The sequence below is a fragment of the Ranitomeya imitator genome, chromosome 4, assembly GCF_032444005.1.
Source record: "Ranitomeya imitator isolate aRanImi1 chromosome 4, aRanImi1.pri, whole genome shotgun sequence".
NCBI lineage: Eukaryota > Metazoa > Chordata > Amphibia > Anura > Dendrobatidae > Ranitomeya > Ranitomeya imitator.
The window spans coordinates 185,729,250-185,751,911 of NC_091285.1; positions in this window are offsets into that span (position 1 = coordinate 185,729,250).

Here is a 22,662-nt window from a genome sequence, read left to right on the forward strand (position 1 = left end):
GCCCGTGGCCGGTCACTAGTGGCAGGGGGGCTGTTGGCTATATAATCCTGCCCGTGGCCGGTCACTAGTTGCAGGGGGGCTGTTAGCTGTATGATCCTGCCCGTGGCCGGTCACTAGTGGCAGGGGGGCTGTTGGCTATATAATCCCGCCCGTGGCCGGTCACTAGTGGCAGGGGGGCTGTTGGCTATATAATCCCGCCCGTGGCCGGTCACTAGTGGCAGGGGGGCTGTTGGCTATATAATCCCGCCCGTGGCCGGTCACTAGTGGCAGGCAGGCTGTTGTGCTGTATGATCCCGCCCATAGCCGGTCACTAGTGGCAGGGGGGCTGATGGCTGTATAATCCCACCCGTGGCCGGTCACTAGTGGCAGGGGGGCTGTTAGCTGTATGATCCTGCCCGTGGCCGGTCACTAGTGGCAGGGGGGCTGTTGGCTATATAATCCCGCCCGTGGCCGGTCACTAGTGGCAGGCAGGCTGTTGTGCTGTATGATCCTGCCCGTGGCCGGTCACTAGTGGCAGGGGGGCTGTCGGCTGTATGATCCCGCCCGTGGCCGGTCACTAGTGGCAGGGGGGCTGTTAGCTGTATGATCCCGCCCGTGGCCGGTCACTAGTGGCAGGGGGGCTGTTAGCTGTATGATCCCGCCCGTGGCCGGTCACTAGTGGCAGGGGGGCTGTTGGCTATATAATCCCGCCCGTGGCCGCTCACTAGTGGCAGGCAGGCTGTTGTGCTGTATGATCCTGCCCGTGGCCGGTCACTAGTGGCAGGGGGGCTGTCGGCTGTATGATCCCGCCCGTGGCCGGTCACTAGTGGCAGGGGGGCTGTTAGCTGTATGATCCCGCCCGTGGCCGGTCACTAGTGGCAGGGGGGCTGTTAGCTGTATGATCCCGCCCGTGGCCGGTCACTAGTGGCAGGGGGGCTGTCGGCTGTATGATCCCGCCCGTGGCCGGTCACTAGTGGCAGGGGGGCTGTTGTGCTGTATGATCCCGCCCATAGCCGGTCACTAGTGGCAGGGGGGCTGTTGGCTGTATGATCCCGCCTGTGGCCGGTCACTTGTGGCAGGAGGGCTGTTGGCTGTATACACCCATGGGAATCTCAGGCTTTTTGTGCACGCCTTCTCCACGCAGGGAATAATACTTCTGGGTATATAGAGGTTATATAGTCTCCACAGAAATGCAATGGGGCTACTACCTCATCCGAGAGCATCATAATGTAGGGGCAGAGACCCTGATTCCAGCAATGTCACACTTAGTTTACTGGGTGCACCACTTGTGAAACAAGACAAGCCATCTATTCAGTCATTTTCAGTCTCACTGTTAAAGGGGTTGTCTAGGTTTATCACGAAAGTCTATCTTTTGTGGGATTGCACTTTTTTTGCAATATCACCGCACTTGGAATTTTTTCCTGTTTTCTAATACACAACATGGTAATGTTCAAAAGTACAACTCGTCCCGCAAAAAATAAGCCCTCACATGGCCATATTGACGGAAAAATAAAAGTTATGGCTCTGGGACGAAGGGGTGCAAAAAACGAAAACACGAACCTCAGGGGCTCTGCCAATGTAACATGGCACCCTCAAACCATTCCAGCAAAATCTGAACTCTAATATGGTGCCTCTTCCCTTCTGAGCTTTGCACTGTGCCTCAAACATAGTTTTCTCTAGTCACCTTCCACGACGGCATATGGAGGTTGTCTCTTTGCCCTAATGGGGAACAGGAAACACAGAGAGGTTTAAAAGGACCTCCCACCTCCCAGTGTCTTTCCTGTTCCCCATGGGACACGGAGAGGTCTCCATGTGCTGTAGTGGCCGGCGACTGCGGTACCTTGTACAGGCTTTGCCTGTTGAAGCCGGGCAGCTGATGGTCGCGTTCCGCCTCCTCTTTTGCTGCTCCCGTCGTCCTGCTTGCAGGTGCCTCGGGACCCCCTCCCGGCCTTCCCGCGCCCCCACGAGGTCAAAGCAGGCCTGGGATCCCTCTCCGGGTTCCTCCATGAGCTTCCCGGCGTTCTCCCCCTCCATTCGATCGGCTCGGCGTTCCGGAAGTGACGTCAGCGGTCTCGCGCGCGTCACTTCCGGTTTTTCATATCATCTGGAAGCCGGTACTTCCGGGTTCGCCGGCCGGCGTGTCGGGCTGATGGCGTCCCCTCACATGGATCCTGGAGGGGGAACATTTTGATTGCTGGAGGCAGGTGCGGACGGCATTCTTAAACCCTGCTGAACCACCACTGAGGTAAGGCTATTTCCCCAGTATGGATGGTTCCTTGTGCCCAGCGCTACCCCTGCTACAGTGAGTGTTTGCAGGGATAGGATCCGGGAGGTAGTACCTTTAGGGGGTTTAGTTGTCCTCACACCTCTCTCCCTTTCTGTTTCAGGGAGAAAAGTCTGCCCCTAGAGCCGCTAATAAAAAGAAGTGCCCAGTCTGTTCTGCTAAATTCCCTCTTAACTGGGATAAAAAGCTCTGCCAGCCATGTACTGACAGGATTGTAAAAGCCGAGCAACCATCTCTGTTGGATGAAATTCGCTCCCTCGTGAATCAGGAGGTGCAGTCTTCATTAGCAGCTTTTACACCACCGCCACCACATTCCCCAGCTAAAAAGAGAAAAATTCAGGTCGTTGAATCTGATTCTGATTCAGACCTCTCCCATACTTCATCTGTGGGCTGGGAAGATCCAGTATCGCCTAAAGCTGAGGTCAGGAAATACCTCTTCTCCTCAGATTATATTGAGGATCTAGTATCTGCTGTCCGTAATACTATGGGCCTAGAAGAGGAATCTGAACCACAGTCCACACAGGATCAGATGTTTGGTGGGCTCAGATCGGAGAAGAGAGTGGGGTTCCCAGTGCACGCTAACATTGTTAGTATGATTGATCAGGAATGGGAACAGCCTGAGAAACGCCTCAGTACCCCTTCAGAAATGAAGCATAGATTTCCCCTAGAGGGTGAAATGATCAAATTGGACATTCCAAAGGTTGATGTGCAGGTGGCTAGAGTCGCCAAAAGAACAGCACTCCCTTTTGAGGATTCTTTGCAATTAAAGGATCCTATGGACAGGAAGATTGAAAGTCTCCTAAAAAAATCTTGGGAAACTTCTATGTCTGTCCTTAAGGCTAACGTCGCTTCTACTTGTGTTGCCAGAACCCTCTCCTGCTGGCTAGAAAAATTAGAGACTCACATATCTCAAGGTACCTCAAGAGGCGAGATATTAGATTCACTCCCCATTCTGCATAGCTACTGGGTTTCTGGCTGACGCTTCTGTAGAATCTGTTAGAGTGGCCGCCAGATCTCTGGTGCTTTCCAACTCTGCCAGAAGAGCCCTCTGGCTTAAAGTATGGAGCGGTGATATCACCTCTAAAGCCAAGTTGTGTGCCATACCCTTTAAGGGAGATTATGTGTTCGGTCCGGCCTTAGATGACATTCTTGACAAGGCTACCGACAAGGAAAAGGCACTCCCGGAGCAAAAACAACCTAGGAAACGTTTTTTTTTCGTGCCCCACAGTCTCAGCCCTCTCAAGCGAGAGGTAAAGGCAAAACCAGCAGGTGGAGTTTCGCAAAGGGTAGAGGGAAAAATATTTTGTCCCACAGCAGCAGCAGTTCCTTTTTCTTTCAACGTTCTTTTTATTAAGTAAATGGTAACAAGAACAGGATAAATACAGTAGTCTCGAACATAGCTACAAAGGACTATATCAGTGTATGGATAGGATGTCAAAAAAAAAATAGAGTCCACTTAAGGGAGCTATAACATCGGCTCCAACATCAGCTACAAGTCCAGGTCGTAGGAGAGTCGGTAATATCCTAAATTTGAATAATTTCCCTGGAATAACCATTTGGATTAATGATGAAATAAACAAGTTAATCGAGATCTTCAAAGAAGAGAACAACAAAGGGAGAAAGGGAGGGAAGGAAACGAAAAGAGGGGAAAAGGGAGAGGATTGATAAGAAAAGACAGAAGGGAGGAGGGGGATATTGGTGGGGGGAGAGGGGGAGCCCGGCGAAGGGGAAGCGAGAACATAAATAGTTTTAATTGTCAGGTCAGCTTGCAGAAGTTTCTAATATAAACTTAGGGTTGGATCTAAATTGGATCCAGGGTTCCCATGTCTTGTGAAAGGAGAGTAATGATTCTTGTGTGTTGGCTACTAACTCAGCTGTGTGGAACAATAGATCAATTTTTTCCAGTACTTGTTTTTTGGAGGGGGTTTGGGTTGACTTCCAACGAGTAGGAATTAGGTATGTACCAGCTGCTACAATGATATTAGCCATTTTGGAAGCTGAAGGATTCTCTGGCCATAGAGGTAGGTTAAGAAGAGCAGATTGAGGTTTCAACAGGGGGGGGTCGTTTCAGGACCTCCGCAATGATATCACCAATCAGTTGCCAAAAGGTCGTAATCACTGGGCAGGTCCACCATATGTGAAAATAAGTGCCTAAGTCTGATTTGCATCTCCAGCATTCATCTGAAACGGAGGGATGCCATTGGTGCAATTGAGTTGGTACACGATACCATCGGGCTACAATTTTATAGGAATTTTCTTGAATTTTCAAACATTGGGAAGGGCCGTGAGACCTCTTATATATGAAGGCTATTTGATCTGGTGTAAAATGAACATTCAGATCTCTTTCCCAGAGTCCAATATACGCTCTCTTTATGTCAGCCTTTTCCATGACCAGAGAATTATATAATTTGGATAGGACTTTTTGTGGATGTTTGCGTTGGGCGCAGAGTTGTTCGAAGTGAGAGGTCGGACGAGGTAAGGCAAGCTGAATCTTATATTTGAGGCAGTAATCTCTAATCCTATTAATGTGAAGAAAGGAAACATTGAGGTGGGGTTTGAGAGCTTGGAGCTCTGGGAGAGTCATCAAAGAACCGTCTAGGAATACTTGGTCTATTGATATTAGGGAGTCTACCGAGTCAGACAAAACAGCTTCGGGGCCTTTAGGTAATTTGAGGGGAATGTGGCCAGTTACGTCTTGTAGTGTTAGGATTGGAGAAAGAGAGGGGGTAGCTTTAGGGAATTCTGACCTCCATAATTTGAGTGTTGCTAGGGTTATTTCATTTGTAACCAATTGAGGTAGTTTTATGTAGTCATGTAAAAGAGCCATAGATCTCAGGGGGGCGGGAGCCATATGATCTTCAATGGATATCCAAAGTTTACCGGGTGGGTTTCTGATCCAGTCCACAATCCTGGTCAACATTGCAGCTCTGTAATATTTAAAGATGTCTGGAACCCCCATCCCACCCTGAGATCTGGGGAGAGTGAGTGTTCTGGTATTAATTCGAGGACGTTTGGTGTTCCATATGAAGTTAATAAAAAAAGAGTTGATTTTTGATAGATAGTGGTTAGGGACATAAATGGGAAGCATCTGGAAAAGGTAAAGAAATTTAGGGAGTATTATGCTTTTTAATAGGTTTTTTCTCCCCATCCAAGATAGGAAAGGTGCTCTCCAAGAACGGACTGTTGAGATAGCTTTGTTTAGCATAGGTATAATATTGAGATCTAGTAGCTCGCCTGCCGATCTTCCAATTTTAATACCTAGATTTGTTATAAATTTAGGTGGCCAGTTAAATGGGTAGAGTCGCTTCAAATTATCTACTGTAGATTTAGATATATTTAGGCTAATCGCTTCGGATTTTGATGGATTCACCTTAAAGTTAGAGATTTTTCCATAGGCGTCTAATAGGCGGACGAAGGCAGGGATCCCCCTTTGAGGTTCTGATAGAAATACCAGAAGGTCATCGGCAAAAGCTGCGGATTTATGGTGGGAACCACCTATTTGAATTCCTTTAATTTCTGTGTCCTGTTGGGTACCTTGGATCAAAGGTTCCATAGCAAGCACGTATAGAAGCGGGGAAAGAGGGCATCCCTGCCTCGTGCCGTTTCGTATTTGGAAAGGTTCCGATAGCATATTATTAATTTTTAGTCGGGCTGAGGGACAGGAGTACATTTGGAAGATAGCATCGGCTAATTGTTCAGGTATTCCAAATCTAATAAGTGTTTCATATAAATATATCCAGTCCACCCTGTCAAAGGCTTTCTCCGCATCTGTTCCTATTAGTACCAGTGGTGTTTTATTGATTTTTACATATTGGATCAGGTGTAAGATTCTACTGGTATTGTCCCTTCACTCTCTTCCGGCCACAAAGCCTGTCTGGTTGAAGGAAGTAAGGTCCGGCAGTATTGCACCAACCCTCCTGGCTAGGAGACCTGCATATATTTTTAAGTCGACATTTAGAAGGGAGATAGGTCTGTAGCTTCCACAGCATTCCGGATCTTTGCCTTCTTTATGTATAAGAGAAATGTGAGTTTCTAGAGATTGCGGGGGAAAAGGTTTCCCATTCAAAACTGCATTACACATGTTTAATAAATGTGGGCTTAGCTCATTTGCGAAAGTTTTATAGTATGATTTCGTGTATCCATCAGGCCCGGGGGACTTCCCTTTGGAACACTTTGACAGGATGGACTGGAGCTCTGACAAGCTAAAAGGTTTGTGTAGGCTCTCTTGTTGGAGATTTGACAGTCTGGGGAGGTGTAAGGAAGAGAGGAAGGCTTTAGAGGCAAGTCTCTGTTGAATATTATCTTCGATTGAATCGTTTTGGCGTAGCTGGTAGAGGTTTGTATAGAAGGATAAGAAAGTGTCGATAATCTGGTTATATTGTTGGGTAACTTGACCGGATTTAGTTTTAATTTCGTGGATATACCTACGGGCTTGGCGTTTTTTAATCAGGGAGATCATAAGTTTAGAGGCCTTGTCACCATGGGCAAAGATTCTGTTCCTCCAGGAAATAAATTGCCTGGAAGATTGCTTGTTTAATAAATCCTTGAGAGACTGTCTTTTTTCTGTAAGTTGGGTGAGTGTTTCTCGTGTTAGTTCTTTTTTGTGGAGAGCGTCTAGGGCGACTATGTCACTGTATAGGGATTCTATTACCTGCTTCCTTTGTTTGTTTATACAGGAGGCTATTGATATGAATACCCCCCTTATTGTGGCCTTGTGCGCTTCCCACAGAACCGTGGGGTTTACCTCTGGGTTAGAGTTTATAGCAAAATATTCCTGGATTGACTCTCGTATACGGGTTTTTATGTTTTCTTGTTGTAATAGTGATTCATTGAGCCGCCAGGTTCTGAAGTGGGAGTAAGGTTTATGAAACTCAAGGTTCAGTAGTGCTATAGAGTGGTCAGAATGAAGTGACGGGATTATATCAGATTTTAGGGTGTTGGGCAAAACCGATCTGGAAGCCAGTATATAGTCCAGGCGGTGGTAGGAATTGTGTGGGTGGGAATAAAAGGTGAAATCAGTGTCTGAGGGATGATGGTATCTGTTTTGAACTGTATTTCTGTTTATGCTGTAATGTCTATTGTCTGTACAAGTCCCCTCTATAATTTGTAAAGCGCTGCGGAATATGTTGGCGCTATATAAATAAAAATTATTATTATTATCTTATGAGAAGGGAAAATCTTTGCCGGGCCAGGGAAGACGGTAGGAGAAACGCAGAGTAAAAGGGGTGGGGAATGAGGATATTTGGAGGAAAGGGAGAGAGAAAAGAAGAGGGGGGGAGGGAAAGAGGAGAAATTCCAACAAGGAAAGATAAGAAATAGCAAGAGTCATTATTTGTGATAGACTCATTTAAGGTACCTTCACACTAAACGATATCGCTAGCGATCCGTGACGTTGCAGCGTCCTGGCTAGCGATATTGTTTAGTTTGACACGCAGCAGCGATCAGAATCCTGCTGTGATGTCGTTGGTCGGGGCTAGAAGGCCAGATCTTTCTTTGGTCGCTGGCTCTCCCGCTGACATCGCTGAATCGGCGTGTGTGACACCGATTCAGCGATGTCTTCGCTGGTAACCAGGGTACACATCGGGTTACTAAGCGCAGGGCCGCGCTTAGTAACCCGATGTTTACCCTGGTTACCATCCTAAAAGTAAAAAAAACAAACGCTTCATACTTACCTTCCGCTGTCTGTCCCCGGCGTTCTGCTTTCCTGCACTCACTGTGAGCACAGCGGCCGGAAAGCAGAGCGGTGACGTCACCGCTCTGCTTTCCGGCCGCTGTGCTCACAGCCAGTACAGAGAAGCACAGCGCCGGGGACAGACAGCAGAAGGTAAGTATGAAGCGTTTGTTTTTTTTACTTTTAGGATGGTAACCAGGGTAAACATCGGGTTACTAAGCGCGGCCCTGCGCTTAGTAACCCGATGTTTACCCTGGTTACCGGCATCGTTGGTCGCTGGAGAGCTGTCTGTGTGATAGCTCTCCAGCGACCAAACAGCGATGCTGCAGCGATCCGAATCGTTGTCTGGATCGCTGCAGCGTCGTTTAGTGTGAAGGTACCTTTAGACTGGACTATTCAAGGGGAAAGAGGGGAGGGGGAGAGGAGAGCCAGCTGGAACATCACCTGGTGATCAAAAGAAGAGAAAAGAAGAACATTGTAATACAATCTGCAGGTGAAAAATAAAACATTTCTACACAACTATACAGCACAACGGTCAGATATTAGAGCCAAGAGGCTCGAATAACAGGAGGGATGTTACAAGATAAGGGTTGAAGTGATCTGCTTAGTCGAGGGGTATGACCCCGTGTGAGTCATCAGTCTCCTGGATCATCGGCCCCAGCTCTTGGAGATGGTGACTTGGTCGATCTTTGTTTTGCTCGTGAGAATCTTGAGGTCGGGGAGGGCTGCCACGGAGATGGAAGCGGAATATGTTTTAGGTGTCGAGCATCACATAATGTCTCCAGGATCGGAAATTGATCGAGGTGGATCTGCAGTTCTTTGCAGACCTCCTTGACGTCTGATGTAGATCTTATAAGAAGCCTCTTGTCTTTAGCCGAGATAGACAGGCCAAAAGGAAACAGCCAGCGGTAGGTGTAACGTTTCTGCTGGAGTATAGATGTGAGAGGTCTTAGAAGACAACGTTTGTATAGTGTAGAGGCCGAAAGGTTCCTTGAAAATTTGAATTGATTTGCCATCATGAGCAATCTGGTCGGCCTCCCTTGCTCTTTTCAAGATGAGGTCTCTGGTTCTAAAGTCTAAAAAGCGACAGAGCACATCTCAAGGAGGTTCGTCGGGTTTTGGTTTGGGTCTCAAGGCTCTGTGAATTCTTACTATCTCTAGGTCTGTTAGGTCAGTGGTGACCATGATGGATCAGAAGAGTTCAGTTACTGAAGTTGAGAGAGCATCTGGCAAGACCGATTCTGGGATACCCTTTAGCCGCAAGTTGTTTCTTCTCTCTCTATTCTCGTGGTCCTCAAGGATAGTATAAATTTGGTTAATATGGTCCTCCTGTTGCTTATGACAGTTGACAGAGGAGTTGGCACTTTGTATAATCTCTGTCTGGGCAGATTCAACAGATTCAATTCTGTGGCCTAAATGATTAAGGTCATGTTTTATGGCTGTAAGGTCTTTTCCCAGAGGGTCTAGTGCTTTTTCTAGTATCCGTTTAATGAAGGACCTAGTGACCTGGGGGCCCTTGTCCAGATCTTCTGATTCTTCCTCACTGTCAAGTTCAGATTCTGTGTTGCCCTCTTGTGCTTCTTCGAGTGGTCGGGAGGATTTTGGGGTGTTTGTGGGGTTTCCTTGCTTTTTCAAGAATTTATCCATATCTGCTTGGGACCCTGACCTGGTGGGTTTAGAGCTGGATCTGGTCTGTTTATTAGAAGTTTTAACCATTGTGGGTACGCTGTGCAGGTTACAATAGAATTCTTCTGGCTCTCCTCATAATCCCCTTAAGGCTGATCTATATCTTACATAGTCCCACAGAGTGCCTTATGTGGGTAGAGTCTCTATAGTGCTGTAGCCAGATTTAGGAGGGGGGCAGTGAGAATGTTCCTCAGCCCAGTGAGACTGGGAGGCAAGCCTTGGTGTGTGAGCACCACCCCTTCACCTCCAGAGGATATTAGGTCTTTATGTTGTCCCTCTCTTGGCTATTATATTTCAGCTCAAGAGGTGCTGGATAGAAGGGGGTATGGAGCAGCAGGAGATGAGGCTTAATTGTGAGCTGTGGAGGGGAAGCGATCTTAGTTTGGGGAGTCGCTTTCAGATCAGGCAGGGGATCCCCCCACACTATGTGAGGTGCACAAGATGGCGCCGGTGGGAAAAGTCCAGCTCCCTCCCCACACTGTCAGAGCTGCACCAGGGTTGCTTTCTGGGTTGTTAGGGGCACAGAGCGCCTCTGTGGACGGTGAGCCCACCCAGTAATGTCACTTGTTGCAGCTTACTTGTTTTATTAGCTGTATTCCTCTCCCTCCTCTTAAGCTGCAGCACAGAGCAGGGGCCGGGGAGCAGACACTGAGTCCAGGCTGCTACAGAGCACCGCCGTGAGAGCCAGGCAGCAGGGGGGCGGCTCCGCAGTTGAGCGGTGAGCTAAATGAGCAGCCAGCCGCAGCAGGAGAGTGAGTCTGGGGGAGGGGGCCGCTCATACCTTCCTGTGTCAGCAGTATAATCTTCCAAGACGGCGGTCTCCCTCCTCTTCGTCCCCTCCAACAGGCGCCTTGTTGTTTCTCGGCAGGCAGCGCAGCCACGGCACAGCAGCGCCGGACCCACGCTCCGCAGGGCACCGCAGGACGTACCGAACCACAGGGACCGCTGGTGCAGGTAAGCGGCAGGTCCCGTGAGCAGCACGCCGGAGCAGGGCAACAATCCGGGGGGGAGAAAGGTGCCAGTACCCCTCTGAAACCACTTCAGTGAGTAGCGTCCCGGGTCTTCTAAGATGGCGGTGTCTCTATGCTCACTCCCTTACTCTTCCGAGGTCCGTGGCTTCTTCTCTGTTGGAGCGTGCAGTACCCGTCCCCCGGATCTTCTGGGGCTTCTATGGGTAATCGCAGCGATAATCGTCCGTTTCTGGGACTGAAATTATCCCTTTGAGGCCAGTGATTCGGTTTTAATGAGAGTTGGGCAGGAGCTCCTGTGAAGTGCGACTGGTTCCTCTCGCAGTTAGGCCACGCCCCCACAGCAGCAGCAGTTCCAACAGGACAAACAATGACTCCGACCCGGTGGGGGGAAGACTCTCAAAATATGTGGGTCAGTGGGAAAATATCACCAGTTCCCACTAGGTCCTCAATGTTATCAAGGAGGGCCTATTGATAGAGTTAATTTCTTCCCCCCCTCAGGGTCTAAAAGTTACTACCCTTCCGACATCAAGAGATCACAGTTTGTTGACATTGGGTCTCAGAGATCTTGTGAAATCAAATGTGATCTCCCCAGTTCCACAATCGGAACAGCGAAAAGGACATTATTCCTGTCTGTTTTTGGTACCCAAACCCTCAGGGGACGTACGTATTATTATAAACCTAAAAGGTCTAAATCAACATGTGAAATATTGCAAGTTCAAGATGGAATCTGTAAAATCTGCAATTCCTCTGATAGCACATCACTCCTATATGGCAACCATCGACCTAAAGGATGCGTATTTTCACATTCCTATCCACCCGAGACACAGAAAATATCTCAGGTTTGCGATACAGGGGAGTCATCGTGTGGAGCACTATCAGTTTGGAGTCCTTCCCTTTGGCATTTCCTCAGCACCAAGGGTGTTCTCAAAAATCATGGCAGAGGCGGTGTCATTTATCCGGAAACAAGGTGTCTGTATAGTGCCCTATCTGGACGATCTCCTGATAGTAGCTCCCACCGAGATGACCCTGTATGTCCCATGTGTCAACCACTTTGGAGATATTGAGGTCTCTGGGTTGGGTTCCAAATATGAAGAAATCTCAGCGGGATGCCGCGCGTGCGCAGATGGAGATCGCGGCGGCCATTTTCCTGAAGCCAAGTTTGCATCTCTGCTTCAGGAAAATCTCCATCAGCGCACGCGCGGCATCCCGCAGCCATTTTCCTGAAGCCCCGGGCAGCAGAGCACTCCACCTGCACACGCGCGGCCTCAAGAAGATGGCCACCGCCACGGAAAAGCTGGTGAATAGCGCAGATCGCGCTTTGTCTGCCGCTGCGCAGTGCATTCGGCAGTTACGCATGCGCGAAACACTACGCCAACGCCGGGAAGATAAGCAAGAGGTGGGGGAGGAACAGCCATTTGACCACGCCCTTTTGACCAGACCAGCGTGATTGACAGGCGAAAACGGCGACTTTGGTAAGGTATTTTCCTATCGCCACGACAGCACCCCTACGAGAGAGGGGATCCGCCCACCTTCCGGACAGGAACCTACAGGATTTAAAGGGGCGGTCCCCCTCACCACTCCAGTTTGGGTTCCTGTCCGGACGGCGGGAGCCTGCAGGAATGATCATCAGATCATCGATCTCACCCGGGTCCTCCATGCCTCTGCGTGGTGTCTTTTAGGAACGGCAGAATCGGGGGCTCGGAAGCAGCGTCGGGGGTGTCCTGCTTGCAGACCCCCCCTCGTGTGGCCATGCGGAGTGCGTTCCAGGAGTCGGGCAGTGCCGTCCTGGTCCGCAGTGGAGCGCGGTGCACACCGGCGCTGGTGAACCCAGAAGTAGTTCTTACACTTCCGGGGTAAGTCGGGGGAGGAGCGCTGCAGCGTTGTTAAAAGAGCGGCGACTATGGAAGGAAGCGTGCTACAATGTCCTCAGTAGGGGACGCCGAGCACCCTCATGGAGAGGGAACGGAGCAGCGCAGCAAAAGTGGTAGCGGCCGCTCAAGAAGAAGCAGCAGCAGCAGCGTGGTACGAGGGCAGCAGCGTGCGAGCGCCCCAGCGTCACATTTGGATCCTACTCCTCCAGAACCGGTATTCACAGAATCAGCCTAATGGTGAGTGTTAACAATACACCTGGTGCTGATATAGTCTGTTGTTTTGTGCTTTGTTTTAGGGGAAAAAATCAGCTAAATCTAAGCACAAGCAATGTGCTCTATGCACAACTTTTGCCTGACAGTTACACTAAAAGGCTTTGTCAGGCTTGCATCTGTCAGACCTTAGAAGAGGAAGCTCCCCTTAGGTCATCAGACCTTAGAGCGGTCATCAGGGAAGAAATAAGCTATTCCCTTAGAGGCAGCCGCCAGGAAAGGTCGGGCAGGGACATAACGCCAGGATCTAGTCTGTCCCTGCAAGAAGGTGAATGTTCCCGCTCCTCATCTCCATCCTCCTCAGATGAAGAGGGAAGGCCTTGTTTCTCGGTGGATAACATGGACATATTAGTTAAGGGAGTCCGAGCAACCATGGGCGTTGCAGAGAACAAGGAACCAAGGTCCGCACAGGACATAATGTTTGCGGGCTTGTGCCAGAGGAGTCGTAAGACATTCCCGGTTGTGGATACAGTTAAGTCCCTTATAAAACGGGAATGGGATAAGCAGGATAAAGGTTTCCTGCCGTCATCAGCCAAAAGAAGGTATCCCTTTGACGACAATGATCTGGCAGAATGGATGAAAGTCCCGAAAGTGGACGCAGCGGTGGCTTCTACCTCTAAAGCCGGCGCTTTGCCACTGGAGGACGTGGGCCTTCTGAAAGATCCGTCGGATAGAAAGACGGACATGTTTTTGAAGAAGTTATGGGAATCATCTGCGGGGGCGTTCAAACCGGCGATCTCTAGTACGTGTACGGCTAGATCCATCATGGTGTGGATATCCCAGCTGGAGGAACAGCTGAAATCCATGGTGCCCAGAGACAAGATACTGAACTCCCTTTCGCAAATTCGGGAAGGGGTGGCGTATTTAGCGGATGCATCGGTGGATTCTTTAAAATTAGCAGCAAGATCAGCAGGTCTCTCAAACGCTGCTCGCCGAGCCCTATGGCTTAAGACCTAGAAAGGGGATGCCCGGTCGAGAGCTAAACTGTGTACAATACCATGTAGGGGTGAGTACCTGTTTGGCCCGGTATTGGATGACATCCTAGCTAAGGCTGAGGATAGGAAGAAAGGTTTTCCTAAAGCTTTCAATCCTACCTTTAGGAATACCTTCAGGAGACGCTTCCAATACCGAAGACCTTACCACAACCGAGACTGGGAACCAACGGACCCGAAAAAGAAAGGTTCGGACTTTAATGCCTCATAATCTTCCTCAAGAAGAAGAAGAAATTATCGCTAATAAAGATCTTCCAGTAGGGGGCAGGTTAAAATATTTCTATGCTCAGTGGGCTAAAATAACTGCGAGCAATTGGGTTTTAGGTATAATTAATTCAGGGTTAAAATTAGAATTCCGGGAAAAACCTTCAGATTTTTATATCTTGACTGCCCCTGATTCCTTAGACCAACAAAAGGCCCTTGAAAAAGAGGTCCAAATGTTAAGACGGAAGGAAGATATAGTGGAGGTTCCAAAACATCAGCAGGGGAAGGGGTTCTATTCCCATTTATTTTTAATCTCCAAACTGGATGGATCCTTTCGAACCATCATAAATTTACGGAGATTGAACAAACATCTAAATTACCATGCCTTTAAAATGGAATCTATTAAAACGGCGACTAAACTTCTTTTTCCCAGATGTTATATGACAGTCCTGGATTTAAAAGATGCGTATTACCATCTGCCCATTCACCAGGATCATCAACAATTCCTCAGAATGGCGGTGCGCTTAAACAACCAGGTCAGACACTTTCAGTTTACTGCAATGCCATTGGTCTATCTATGGCACCGAGAGTGTTTACTAAGGTCATTGCGGAAGCAATGGCTTATGTCAGAGAACATGATACGTTAATTATACCCTACTTAGATGACTTCCTGGTAGTGGGAAATTCGTTTTTTCAGTGTAGTAGTCGCCTAAATCATGTAATATCTCCCTTACAGGACTTGGGTTGGATAGTCAATATGGAAAAATCAAGATTGGAACCATCAACGACTCAGACTTTCCTGGGTATTCTGCTAGATTCGGAAGAGCAAATATGTTTCCTTCCGGAAGAGAAAAAGCAGAGGATTGTGCACAAAGTCAGTACGGTAACAAAAAGGCCAGATCTGACTTTGAGAGACGCTATGTCCCTTCTGGGATCCCTAACATCTTGCATACCAGCCGTTCAGTGGGCTCAATTCCACACTCGAGTTTTGCAGGCCCAGATGCAGAGAGGAGTCTTCAAGGGCAATTAGGCGGAAGACTCAGGCTGTCCACCGCCACTCTACACAGTCTGAGATGGTGGTTAAACAGGGGACATTTAGGAAAAGGAGTACGCTGGAGTATAGTTCCAGACAACACGGTTACAACCGATGCCAGTCCGATAGGATGGGGAGCTCATATAGGAGATGTTTGGACTCAAGGGCAATGGTCTCTCTTAGAGGCTCAAGAGTCCTCGAATTGGAAAGAGCTTACGGCAGTAAAAAAGGCCCTACTCAGGTTGCTACCATCTCTGCAGGATTCACATGTAAGAGTCCAGTCAGACAACACAACAGTAGTGGCGTATCTCAACCATCAAGGAGGTACAAGGTCAAGATCTCTAATGAACACCACCACGGACATACTCAACATAGCCGAGGCTCTCTTTCGCTCTCTGTCAGCCGTTCACATTCGGGGAGAGCTCAAAACAGAGGCAGATTACCTCAGCCGTCATTCTCTGCATCAGGAAGAATGGGTTCTAAATCGACGGGTGTTCAAACAGATAGTGGACCTATGGGGGTTGCCCGTTATAAATCTATTTGCAACGAGAGAGAACAGACAGACCGGGGGGTCGCTTCTCTTCGGGTGGCGGACAAGCCCTGTATAATAGACTCCCTTCAAATACACTGGGATTTCCCTCTGGCTTATGCATTCCCCCCAATGTGTCTGATCCCTATAGTCCTCAGGAAGATCAGGGAGGAGAGGGTGAGAGTGATCCTGATTGCCCCCTTTTGGCCCAGGAGGGCATGGTTCTCGTTACTCAGGGCAATGTCTGTAACCGACCCCTGGGTACTGCCGGTCAGTCAGGAGCTTCTTTCTCACGGTCCGTTCAGTCACCCCAATGTGGAATCCCTGCATCTGACGGCGGGGAATTTGAGAGGGAGTTATTGAGGAGAAGAGGGTTTTCAGAAGCTCTGATAGCTACCCTTTTAAATATAATAGAAAAAATGGAACAGCACAAATCCTATACTTATCTTCGGGTGCAAAGCCCAGACAACCCGTCCACCGGTTGTTACCAGTCCATATGCATTCAAAAAAGAGGGCAGCACTCCATATTCTGTGAGATAACGTGTAGGTGTTTATTCAAGCCCACATCTCCTTGCAACGTTTCGGCTCCAAATGAGCCTTTCTCAAGCAATGTGTAATCCTCAATACAACATATATATAGGGACACAACCCTAACATCCTCTAAAGACAACCAATCAGTGAACCCCATAAATAACAGGTAATTCTAATACATTATAATGTGAGTTAGTGCCAGCTGTGTACAATTAAAACTGCATAAGTCATTTCCTTCATACATTAACCGTCTTATACAATCGTTCAGCCTACCTTTGGAGCGACATAACGTTAATGGAGGACACTTCATGTAGTCGGCGTGCAAGACCGGCTACTGCGCATGTCAGACCACTTCCGTACGCATCACAATCACATGATCGACTGGAGGCCAATAAGAACCGCTCTTCCCCTTAAGCGTCACATACCGGCGCAATAGCGTCCAAGGATGGAATCACAACCAGGACTCTCCAGCGCTACACGCTTGCGCTATAACGCAAAAAATCTCCATCTTGGGAGCGCTAAAGAAAAATCTCCCCAGCGTCCCTTTAAACATAGCGTCTATACTAAACACACCTACAAGCGCCTTTCTGATGGTGGCACATCATGGTACTACATAAACCATTATTGTGGCATGTTTTATAATGAGCTCCTAAAATCGATCCATAATTACATTTATCATCCACTATTACTACTTCATATATAAAATAACAAGGTACGACTCAGTTTAAATCACCTTAGGGGACTTTTAGCAAAATTCCCCTTTCTTTTGCTATATGGACATACATAAATTGTGCCTAATCCCGCTTTGATCCACCAGATAAGGTCTTAATTCAGACTCTCATCTAGCAATCATACAGTGTCTAGAGGGTGCGCCTCACCCCTCCAGGTAAGGCGCCTCCACTCATGACCCCTGTACAGCAGTAGCACATTAGTCCTGGCATTATGAACCAACGTGATATATTATTACTGTAGTCCACCAATAAATATATTGCAACTAGCCCTTCCTGACCACAATAAAGAAAAAATAAAGAAAAAATACTAAAAAAAGGGGGTATTTTTAAATTCTTTATTAATTGGCCTCCAACCCATTCACACGAGTGATGCAAAAAATTTTTTTATATATGCTTAACCCCTTTCTGCCATTAGACGTACTATTGCGTCCATGTGGGGTGGGCTTTACTTCCCAAGGACGCAATAGTACGTCATATGCGATCGGCAGCGCTCACGGGGGGAGCGCCGCCGATCGCGGCCGGGTGTCAGCTGTTTATCGCAGCTGACATCCGGCACTATGTGCCAGGAGCGGTCACGGACCGCCCCCGGCACATTAACCCCCGGCACACCGCGATCAAAGATGATCGCGATGTGCCGGCGGTACAGGGAAGCACCGCGCAGGGAGGGGGCTCCCTGCGGGCTTCCCTGAGCCCCCCGCAGCAACGCGATGTGATCGCGTTGCTGCGAGGGTCTCACCTCCCTCCCTGCTCCCTCCAGCCCCGGATCCAAGATGGCCGCGGATCCGGGTCCTGCAGGGAGGGAGGTGGCTTCACAGAGCCTGCTCAGAGCAGGCACTGTGAAGGCTGCAGCGCTGCATGTCAGATCAGTGATCTGACAGAGTGCTGTGCAAACTGTCAGATCACTGATCTGTGATGTCCCCCCCTGGGACAAAGTAAAAAAGTAAAAAAAAAAAATTCAAATGTGTAAAAAAAAATAAAAAAAAATATTCCAAAATAATGAAAAAAAAAATAAAAATATTATTCCCATAAATACATTTCTTTATCTAAATAAAAAAAAAAAAACAATAAAAGTACACATATTTAGTATCGCCGCGTCCGTAACGGCCCGACCTATAAAACTGGCCCACTAGTTAACCCCTTCAGTAAACACCGTAAGAAAAAAAAAAAAAAAAACGAGGCAAAAAACAACCCTTTATTATCATACCGCCGAACGAAAAGTGGAATAACACGCGATCAAAAAGACAGATATAACTAACCATGGTACCGCTGAAAACGTCATCTTGTCCCGCAAAAAACGAGCTGCCATACAGCATCATCAGCAAAAAAATAAAAAAGTTATAGTCCTGAGAATAAAGCGATGCAAAAATAATTATTTTTTCTATAAAATAGTTTTTATCGTATAAAAGCGCCAAAACATAAAAAAATGATATAAATGAGGTGTCGCTGTAATCGTACTGACCCGAAGAATAAAACTGCTTCATCAATTTTACCAAACGCGGAACGGTATAAACGCCTCCCCCAAAAGAAATTCATGAATAGCTGGTTTTTGGTCATTCTGCCTCACAAAAATCGGAATAAAAAGCGATCAAAAAATGTCACGTGCCCGAAAATGTTACCAATAAAAACATCAACTCGTCCCGCAAAAAACAAGACCTCACATGACTCTGTGGACCAAAATATAGAAAAATTATAGCTCTCAAAATGTGGTAACGCAAAAAATATTTTTTGCAATAAAAAGCGTCTTTCAGTGTGTGACGGCTGCCAATCATAAAAATCCGCTAAAAAACCCACTATAAAAGTAAATCAAACCCCCCTTCATCACCCCCTTAGTTAGGGAAAAATTAAAAAAAGTATTTATTTCCATTTTCCCATTAGGGCTAGGGTTAGAGTTAGGGCTAGGGTTAGGGTTAGGGCTAGGGTTAGGGTTAGGGTTAGGGCTAGGGTTAGGGCTAGGGTTAGGGTTAGGGTTAGGGCTAGGGTTAGGGCTAGGGTTAGGGCTAGGGTTAGGGCTAGGGTTAGGGCTAGGGCTAGGGTTAGGGCTAGGGTTAGGGTTAGGATTAGGGTTAGGGCTAGGGTTAGGGCTAGGGCTACAGTTTGGGTTGGGGCTAAAGTTACAGTTAGGGTTTAGATTACATTTACGGTTGGGAATAGGGTTGGGATTAGGGTTAGGAGTGTGTCAGGGTTAGAGGTGTGGTTAGGGTTACTGTTGGGATTAGGGTTAGGGATGTGTTTGGATTAGGGTTTCAGTTATAATTGGGGGGTTTCCACTGTTTAGGCACATCAGGGGCTCTCCAAACGCGACATGGCGTCTGATCTCAATTCCAGCCAATTCTGCGTTGAAAAAGTAAAACAGTGCTTCTTCCCTTCCGAGCTCTCCCGTGTGCCCAAACAGGGGTTTACCCCAACATATGGGGTATCAGCGTACTCAGGACAAATAGGACAACAACTTTTGGGGTCCAATTTCTCCTGCTACCCTTGGGAAAATGCAAAACTCGGGGCTAAAACATATTTTTTGTGGGAAAAAAAAAGATTTTTTATTTTCACGGCTCTGCGTTATAAACTGTAGTGAAACACTTGGGGGTTCAAAGTTCTCACAACACATCTAGATTAGTTCCCTGGGGGGTCTAGTTTCCAATATGGGGTGACTTGTGGGGGGTTTCTACTGTTTAGGTACATTAGGGGTTCTGCAAACGCAATGTGACGTCTGCAGACCATTCCATCTAAGTCTGCATTCCAAATGGCGCTCCTTCCCTTCCGAGCTCTGCCATGCGCTCAAACGTTGGTTTCCCCAACATACGGGGTATCAGCGTACTCAGGATAAATTGGACAACAACTTTTGGGGTCGAATTTCTCCTCTTACCCTCGGGAAAATACAAAACTGGGGGCTAAAAAATAATTTTGGGGGGAAAGATTTTTTTTTTTAATTTTCACGGCTCTGCGTTACAAACTGTAGTGAAACACTTGGGGGTTCAAAGCTATCACAACACATCTAGATGAGTTCCTTAGGGGGTCTAGTTTCCAAAATGGTGTCACTTGTGGGAGGTTTCTACTGTTTAGGTACATTAGGGGCTCTGCAAATGCAATGTGACACCTGCAGACCATTCCATCTAAGTCCTCATTCCAAATGGAGCTCCTTCCCTTCCGAGCCCTCCCATGCGCCCAAACAGTGGTTCCCCCCCACATATGGGGTATCAGCGCACTCAGGACAAATTGGACAACAAATTGTGGGGTCGAATTTCTCCTGTTACCCTCGGGAAAATACAAAACTGGGGGCTAAAAAATAATTTTTGTGGGAAAAAATTTTTGTTTTATTTTTACGGCTCTCCATTATAAACTTCTGTGAAGCCCTTGGTGGGTCAAAGCGCTCAGCACACATCTAGATAAGTTCCTAAGGGGGTCTACTTTCCAAAATGGTGTCACTTGTGGGGGGTTTCTACTGTTTAGGTACATTAGGGGCTCTGCAAACGCAATGTGACACCTGCAGACCATTCCATCTAAGTCTGCATTCAAATGGCACTCCTTCCCTTCTGAGCCCTCCCATGTGCCCAAACAGTGGTTCCCCCCACATATGGTGTATCATCGCACTCAGGACAAATTGGGCAACAAATTTTGGGGTCCAATTTCTCCTGTTACCCTCAGGAAAATACAAAACTGGGGGCTAAAAAAATAATTTTTGTGGGAAAAAAATTTTGTTTTATTTTTACGGCTCTGCATTATAAACTTCTGTGAAGCACTTGGTGGGTCAAAGTGCTCACCACACCTCTAGATAAGTTCCTTAGGGGGTCTACTTTCCAAAATGGTGTCATTTGTGGGGGGTTTCAATGTTTAGGCACATCAGTGGCTCTTCAAACGCAACATGGCGTCCCATCTCAATTCCTGTCAATTTTGCTTTGAAAAGTCAAACGGCGCTCCTTCCCTTCCGAGCTCTCCCATCCACCCAAACAGTGGTTTACCCCCACATATGGGGTATCAGCGTACTCAGGACAAATTGTACAACAACTTTTGGGGTCCAATTTCTTCTCTTACCCTTGGGAAAATAAAAAATTGGGGGCAAAAAGATAATTTTTGTGAAAAAATATGATTTTTTATTTTTACGGTTCTACATTATAAACTTCTGTGAAGCACTTGGTGGGTCAAAGTGCTCACCACACCTCTAGATAAGTTCCTTAGGGGGTCTACTTTCCAAAATGGTGTCACTTGTGGGGGGTTTCAATGTTTAGGCACATCAGTGGCTCTTCAAACGCAACATGACGTCCCATCTCAATTCCTGTCAATTTTGCATTGAAAAGTCAAACGGCGCTCCTTCCCTTCCGAGCTCTCCCATCCGCCCAAACAGTGGTTTACCCCCACATATGGGCTATCAGCGTACTCAGGACAAATTGTACAACAACTTTTGGGGTCCAATTTCTTCTCTTACCCTTGGGAAAATAAAAAATTGGGGGCGAAAAGATAATTTTTGTGAAAAAATATGATTTTTTATTTTTACAGTTCTACATTATAAACTTCTGTGAAGCACTTGTTGGGTCAAAGTGCTCACCACACCTCTAGATAAGTTCCTTAGGGGGTCTACTTTCCAAAATGGTGTCACTTGTGGGGGGTTTCAATGTTTAGCCACATCAGGGGCTCTCCAAACGAAACATGGCGTCCCATCTCAATTCCAGTCAATTTTGCATTGAAAAGTCAAATGGCACTCCTTCGCTTCCGAGCTCTGCCATGCGCCCAAACAGTGGTTTACCCCCACATGTGGGGTATTGTCATACTCAGGACAAATTGTACAACAATGTTTGGGGTCCATTTTCTCCTGTTACCCTTGGTAAAATAAAACAAATTGGAGCTGAATTAAATTTTTTGTGAAAAAAAGTTAAATGTTCATTTTTATTTAAACATTCAAAAAATTCCTGTGAAGCACCAGAAGGGTTAATAAACTTCTTGAATATGGTTTTGAGCACCTTGAGGGGTGTAGTTTTTAGAATGGTGTCACACTTGGGCATTTTCTATCATATAGACCCCTCAAAATGACTTCAAATGAGATGTGGTCCCTAAAATAAAATGGTGTTGTAGAAATGAGAAATTGCTGGTCAACTTTTAACCCTTATAACTCCCTAACAAAAAAAAATTTTGGTTCCAAAATTGTGCTGATGTAAAGTAGACATGTGGGAAATGTTACTTATTAAGTATTTTGTGTGACATATCTCTGTGATTTAATTGCATAAAAATTCAAAGTTGAAAAATTGCGAAATTTTCATAATTTTCGCCAAATTTCCGTTTTTTTCACAAATAAACGCAGGTACTATCAAATAATTTTTACCATTGTCATGAAGTACAATATGTCACGAGAAAACAATGTCAGAATCACCAAGATCCATTGAAGCGTTCCAGAGTTATAACCTCATAAAGGAACAGTGGTCAGAATTGTAAAAATTGGCCCGGTCATTAACGTGCAAACCACCCTTGGGGGTAAAGGGGTTAAGTACACCAAACATAATTTAAGACAGCATTAACCAAATAACTTCCAAAAAATTCCACGGAAAAAATTTATTTATTCCTCCAACAAAGCTTCTTCATCGAAACTTTATAGTTGATAACTCTGTTGTTTTTTTATTTCTTATATTTGGGAGTGCTTTGTTATAAGTATGTTCCTAATTTTATTCTGTGTTTTTGTCCAGGTAGTTCTACTGTTAAATGCTATTGAGGATCCTATCTGGAGAGACATACGGTGTTGGTGAAATAAATTAATTTTTTCCGTGGAATTTTTTGGAAGTTATTTGGTTAATGCTGTCTTAAATTATGTTTGGTGTACTTAAGCATATATAAAAAAATTTTTTGCATCACTCGTGTGAATGGGTTGGAGGCCAATTAATAAAGAATTTAAAAATACCCCCTTTTTTTAGTATTTTTTCTTTATTTTTT